The sequence below is a fragment of the Ooceraea biroi genome, chromosome 13 (assembly GCF_003672135.1).
Source record: "Ooceraea biroi isolate clonal line C1 chromosome 13, Obir_v5.4, whole genome shotgun sequence".
NCBI classification, from domain to species: domain Eukaryota; kingdom Metazoa; phylum Arthropoda; class Insecta; order Hymenoptera; family Formicidae; genus Ooceraea; species Ooceraea biroi.
Window position 1 is genome coordinate 8,169,194 of NC_039518.1, and position 7,417 is coordinate 8,176,610.

Here is a 7,417-nt window from a genome sequence, read left to right on the forward strand (position 1 = left end):
CCATTTCATGTAAATGTTTCGTAACTGTTGTACGATCAACATTTAATGCTCTGGCAAATTCTGAAGTGGATTCTGTTGGATTTTCGTGCAATAATGCTTGCAAATCTGCATTTTCAAGCTTTCTCGGTTGTCCCGAGCGTTCTTTGTCCTTAATTGATGGGGCAGAATCACCATAAGTTTCGACAAGAATTCTATAACCGTCAGCCGCAGTTTTCTTTTGATTAAAAAACAAAAGCAACGCATGTCGAAATGCTGTTTCGGAAGTTGCATTTTTACGATGATATAAACACGACTGTTGTTGCTATAATGCTACTAAATGTGATGGATAATGTCAAGACTGTAAGAAACAACAGTTATTGGAACAAACTGACACTACAGCCATCTGTTGCAAAACCCTCAAAACTATTAGGGGTGTGATTTAGTTTTGAGGGTTTTTTTGCTCAAAAACGCATGTATTTAAATATGATAATGAATGAATACCTTCATCAAAATATTTTCCTTCCTTTTCTATAACTGTTTCCTATCTTTCTGGCAAGAGATGACGATAAAATGACTCTTCTTTTCAGTTGACCCATTCGTCGACGAATTTTCGCACTTCTTCCAAATTATCAAAGTGTGTATCCTCTAAAGCGTCTTGCATCCACCGGAACAAATAATAATCGCATGGAGAATACGCGGGGTGCGGTAAGACTTGCCATTCGAGCTCTAATAGTGTTTCTTTCACTGATGACGCAACGTCAGGTCGAGCGTTGTCACGAAGAAGAATCATTTTCCGTCGTTTACTCGCAATTGGTGGTCGTTTTTCGTCCAATGCTTGCTTCAACTTGTACAATTGGTGTCGATAACGATCAGCCGTGACAGTCTCATGCGGATTTAGTACACTATCCCACCAAATACAGAGCATTACTTTTGAACCGTGAATATTGCGTCTCGGAGTGGATGTTGATGATCCACCCATGATTTTCTGCGTTTGGGATTATCAAAATAGATCCACTTTTCATCCCCAGTAACAATCCGAGACAAAAGACTCTTCTTTTTTTGCCTGGCGATCAACGAGATGCAAATGTTCAAATGGCACTTTCCGATAATTGATGTCGAACCCATTTCCCTTCTTTCTGCATTTTTCCCATTTCATGTAAATGTTTCGTAACTGTTGTACGATCAACATTTAATGCTCTGGCAAATTCTGAAGTGGATTCTGTTGGATTTTCGTGCAATAATGCTTGCAAATCTGCATTTTCAAGCTTTCTCGGTTGTCCCGAGCGTTCTTTGTCCTTAATTGATGGGGCAGAATCACCATAAGTTTCGACAAGAATTCTATAACCGTCAGCCGCAGTTTTCTTTTGATTAAAAAACAAAAGCAACGCATGTCGAAATGCTGTTTCGGAAGTTGCATTTTTACGATGATATAAACACGACTGTTATTGCTATAATGCTACTAAATGTGATGGATAATGTCAAGACTGTAAGAAACAACAGTTATTGGAACAAACTGACACTACAGCCATCTGTTGCAAAACCCTCAAAACTATTAGGGGTGTGATTTAGTTTTGAGGGTTTTTTTGCTCAAAAACGCATGTATTTAAATATGATAATGAATGAATACCTTCATCAAAATATTTTCCTTCCTTTTCTATAACTTTTTCCTATCTTTCTGGCAAGAGATGACGATAAAATGACTCTTCTTTTCAGTTGACCCATTCGTCGACGAATTTTCGCACTTCTTCCAAATTATCAAAGTGTGTATCCTCTAAAGCGTCTTGCATCCACCGGAACAAATAATAATCGCATGGAGCAATGTCCGGAGAATACGCGGGGTGCGGTAAGACTTGCCATTCGAGCTCTAATAGTGTTTGTTTCACTGATGACGCAACGTCAGGTCGAGCGTTGTCACGAAGAAGAATCACTTTCCGTCGTTTACTCGCAATTGGTGGTCGTTTTTCGTCCAATGCTTGCTTCAACTTGTACAATTGGTGTCGATAACGATCAGCCGTGACAGTCTCATGCGGATTTAGTACACTATCCCACCAAATACAGAGCATTACTTTTGAACCGTGAATATTGCGTCTCGGAGTGGATGTTGATGATCCACCCATGATTTTCTGCGTTTGGGATTATCAAAATAGATCCACTTTTCATCCCCAGTAACAATCCGAGACAAAAGACTCTTCTTTTTTTGCCTGGCGATCAACGAGATGCAAATGTTCAAATGGCACTTTCCGATAATTGATGTCGAACCCATTTCCCTTCTTTCTGCATTTTTCCCATTTCATGTAAATGTTTCGTAACTGTTGTACGATCAACATTTAATGCTCTGGCAAATTCTGAAGTGGATTCTGTTGGATTTTCGTGCAATAATGCTTGCAAATCTGCATTTTCAAGCTTTCTTGGTTGTCCCGAGCGTTCTTTGTCCTTAATTGATGGGGCAGAATCACCATAAGTTTCGACAAGAATTCTATAACCGTCAGCCGCAGTTTTCTTTTGATTAAAAAACAAAAGCAACGCATGTCGAAATGCTGTTTCGGAAGTTGCATTTTTACGATGATATAAACACGACTGTTGTTGCTATAATGCTACTAAATGTGATGGATAATGTCAAGACTGTAAGAAACAACAGTTATTGGAACAAACTGACACTACAGCCATCTGTTGCAAAACCCTCAAAACTATTAGGGGTGTGATTTAGTTTTGAGGGTTTTTTTGCTCAAAAACGCATGTATTTAAATATGATAATGAATGAATACCTTCATCAAAATATTTTCCTTCCTTTTCTATAACTGTTTCCTATCTTTCTGGCAAGAGATGACGATAAAATGACTCTTCTTTTCAGTTGACCCATTCGTCGACGAATTTTCGCACTTCTTCCAAATTATCAAAGTGTGTATCCTCTAAAGCGTCTTGCATCCACCGGAACAAATAATAATCGCATGGAGAATACGCGGGGTGCGGTAAGACTTGCCATTCGAGCTCTAATAGTGTTTCTTTCACTGATGACGCAACGTCAGGTCGAGCGTTGTCACGAAGAAGAATCATTTTCCGTCGTTTACTCGCAATTGGTGGTCGTTTTTCGTCCAATGCTTGCTTCAACTTGTACAATTGGTGTCGATAACGATCAGCCGTGACAGTCTCATGCGGATTTAGTACACTATCCCACCAAATACAGAGCATTACTTTTGAACCGTGAATATTGCGTCTCGGAGTGGATGTTGATGATCCACCCATGATTTTCTGCGTTTGGGATTATCAAAATAGATCCACTTTTCATCCCCAGTAACAATCCGAGACAAAAGACTCTTCTTTTTTTGCCTGGCGATCAACGAGATGCAAATGTTCAAATGGCACTTTCCGATAATTGATGTCGAACCCATTTCCCTTCTTTCTGCATTTTTCCCATTTCATGTAAATGTTTCGTAACTGTTGTACGATCAACATTTAATGCTCTGGCAAATTCTGAAGTGGATTCTGTTGGATTTTCGTGCAATAATGCTTGCAAATCTGCATTTTCAAGCTTTCTCGGTTGTCCCGAGCGTTCTTTGTCCTTAATTGATGGGGCAGAATCACCATAAGTTTCGACAAGAATTCTATAACCGTCAGCCGCAGTTTTCTTTTGATTAAAAAACAAAAGCAACGCATGTCGAAATGCTGTTTCGGAAGTTGCATTTTTACGATGATATAAACACGACTGTTATTGCTATAATGCTACTAAATGTGATGGATAATGTCAAGACTGTAAGAAACAACAGTTATTGGAACAAACTGACACTACAGCCATCTGTTGCAAAACCCTCAAAACTATTAGGGGTGTGATTTAGTTTTGAGGGTTTTTTTGCTCAAAAACGCATGTATTTAAATATGATAATGAATGAATACCTTCATCAAAATATTTTCCTTCCTTTTCTATAACTTTTTCCTATCTTTCTGGCAAGAGATGACGATAAAATGACTCTTCTTTTCAGTTGACCCATTCGTCGACGAATTTTCGCACTTCTTCCAAATTATCAAAGTGTGTATCCTCTAAAGCGTCTTGCATCCACCGGAACAAATAATAATCGCATGGAGCAATGTCCGGAGAATACGCGGGGTGCGGTAAGACTTGCCATTCGAGCTCTAATAGTGTTTGTTTCACTGATGACGCAACGTCAGGTCGAGCGTTGTCACGAAGAAGAATCACTTTCCGTCGTTTACTCGCAATTGGTGGTCGTTTTTCGTCCAATGCTTGCTTCAACTTGTACAATTGGTGTCGATAACGATCAGCCGTGACAGTCTCATGCGGATTTAGTACACTATCCCACCAAATACAGAGCATTACTTTTGAACCGTGAATATTGCGTCTCGGAGTGGATGTTGATGATCCACCCATGATTTTCTGCGTTTGGGATTATCAAAATAGATCCACTTTTCATCCCAGTAACAATCCGAGACAAAAGACTCTTCTTTTTTTGCCTGGCGATCAACGAGATGCAAATGTTCAAATGGCACTTTCCGATAATTGATGTCGAACCCATTTCCCTTCTTTCTGATTTTTCCCATTTCATGTAAATGTTTCGTAACTGTTGTACGATCAACATTTAATGCTCTGGCAATTCTGAAGTGGATCTGTTGGATTTTCGTGCAATAATGCTTGCAAATCTGCATTTTCAAGCTTTCTTGGTTGTCCCGAGCGTTCTTTGTCCTTAATTGATGGGGCAGAATCACCATAAGTTTCGACAAGAATTCTATAACCGTCAGCCGCAGTTTTCTTTTGATTAAAAAACAAAAGCAACGCATGTCGAAATGCTGTTTCGGAAGTTGCATTTTTACGATGATATAAACACGACTGTTGTTGCTATAATGCTACTAAATGTGATGGATAATGTCAAGACTGTAAGAAACAACAGTTATTGGAACAAACTGACACTACAGCCATCTGTTGCAAAACCCTCAAAACTATTAGGGGTGTGATTTAGTTTTGAGGGTTTTTTTGCTCAAAAACGCATGTATTTAAATATGATAATGAATGAATACCTTATCAAAATATTTTCCTTCCTTTTCTATAACTTTTCCATCTTTCTGGCAAGAGATGACGATAAAATGACTCTTCTTTCAGTTGATCCATTCGTCGACGAATTTTCGCACTTCTTCCAAATTATCAAAGTGTGTATCCTCTAAAGCGTCTTGCATCACCGGAACAAATAATAATCGCATGGAGAATACGCGGGGTGCGGTAAGACTTGCCATTCGAGCTCTAATAGTGTTTTTTCACTGAGACGCAACGTCAGGTCGAGCGTTGTCACGAAGAAGAATCATTTCCGTCGTTTACTCGCAATTGGTGGTCGTTTTTGGTCCAATGCTTGCTTCAACTTGTACAATTGGTGTCGATAACGATCAGCCGTGACAGTCTCTGCGGATTTCAGTCTAACACTATCCCACCAAATACAGAGCATTACTTTTGAACCGTGAATATTGCGTCTCGGAGTGGATGTTGATGGATCCACCCATGATTTTCTGCGTTTGGATTATCAAATAGATCCACTTTTCATCCCCAGTAACAATCCGAGACAAAAGACTCTTCTTTTTTTGCCTGGCGATCAACGAATGCAAATGTTCAAATGGCACTTTCCGATAATTGATGTCGAACCCATTTCCCTTCTTTCTGAATTTTTCCCATTTCATGTAAATGTTCGTAACTGTTGTACGATCAACATTTAATGCTCTGGCAAATTCTGAAGTGGATCGTGTTGGATTTTCGTGCAATAATGCTTGCAAATCTGCATTTTCAAGCTTTCTTGGTTGTCCGAGCGTTCTTTGTCCTTCACCTCTTAATTGATGGGCAGAATCACCATAAGTTTCCACAAGAATTCTATAACCGTCAGCCGCAGTTTTCTTTTGATTAAAAAACAAAAGCAACGCATGTCGAAAATGCTGTTTCGGAAGTTGCATTTTTACGATGATATAAACACGACTGTTATTGCATTATTGCTATAATGCTACTAAATGTCATGGGATAATGTCAACACTGTAAGAAACAACAGTTATTGGAACAAACTGACACTACAGCCATCTGTTGCAAAACCCTCAAAACTATTAGGGGTGTGATTAGTTTTGAGGGTTTTTTTGCTCAAAACGCATGTATTTAAATATGATAATGAATGAATACCTTAATCAAAATATTTTCCTTCGTTTTCTATAACTTTTCCCATCTTTCTGGCAAGAGATGACGATAAAATGACTCTTCTTTTCAGTTGATCCATTCGTCGACGAATTTTCGCACTTCTTCCAAATTATCAAAGTGTGTATCCTCTAAAGCGTGTTGCATCACCGGAACAAATAATAATCGCATGGAGAATACGCGGGGTGCGGTAAGACTTGCCATTCGAGCTCTAATAGTGTTTGTTTCACTGACAAGCAACGCAGGTCGAGCGTTGTCACGAAGAAGAATCACTTTCCGTCGTTTACTCGCAATTGGTGGTCGTTTTTGGTCCAATGCTTGCTTCAACTTGTACAATTGGTGTCGATAACGATCAGCCGTGACAGTCTCGTGCGGATTTAACAGCTCATAGTACACTATCCCACCAAATACAGAGCATTACTTTTCAACCGTGAATATTGCGTCTCGGAGTGGATGTTGATGGTTCGCCTGGATCCACCCATGATTTTCTGCGTTTCGGATTATCAAAATAGATCCACTTTTCATCCCCAGTAACAATCCGAGACAAAAGACTCTTCTTTTTTTGCCTGGCGATCAACGAAATGCAAATGTTCAAATGGCACTTTCCGATAATTGATGTCGAACCCATTTCCCTTCTTTCTGAATTTTTCCCATTTCATGTAAATGTTTGGCAACTGTTGTACGATCAACATTTAATGCTCTGGCAAGTTCTGAAGTGGATCGTGTTGGATTTTCGTGCAATAATGCTTGCAAATCTGCATTTTCAAGCTTTCTTGGTTGTCCCGAGCGTTCTTTGTCCTTCACGCTTTAATTGATGGGCAGAATCACCATAAGTTTCCACAAGAATTCTATAACCGTCAGCCGCAGTTTTCTTTTGATTAAAAAACAAAAGCAACGCATGTCGAAAATGCTGTTTCGGAAGTTGCATTTTTACGATGATATAAACACGACTGTTATTGCATCTATTGCTATAATGCTACTAAATGTCATGGATAATGTCAACACTGTAAGAAACAACAGTTATCGGAACAAACTGACACTACAGCCATCTGTTGCAAAACCCTCAAAACTATTAGGGGTGTGATTTAGTTTTGAGGGTTTTTTTGCTCAAAAACGCATGTATTTAAATATGATAATGAATGAATACCTTAATCAAAATATTTTCCTTCGTTTTCTATAACTTTTTCCATCTTTCTGGCAAGAGATGGATTCCACCACGATAAAATGACTCTTCTTTCGAATTGATCCATTCGTCGACGAATTTTCGCA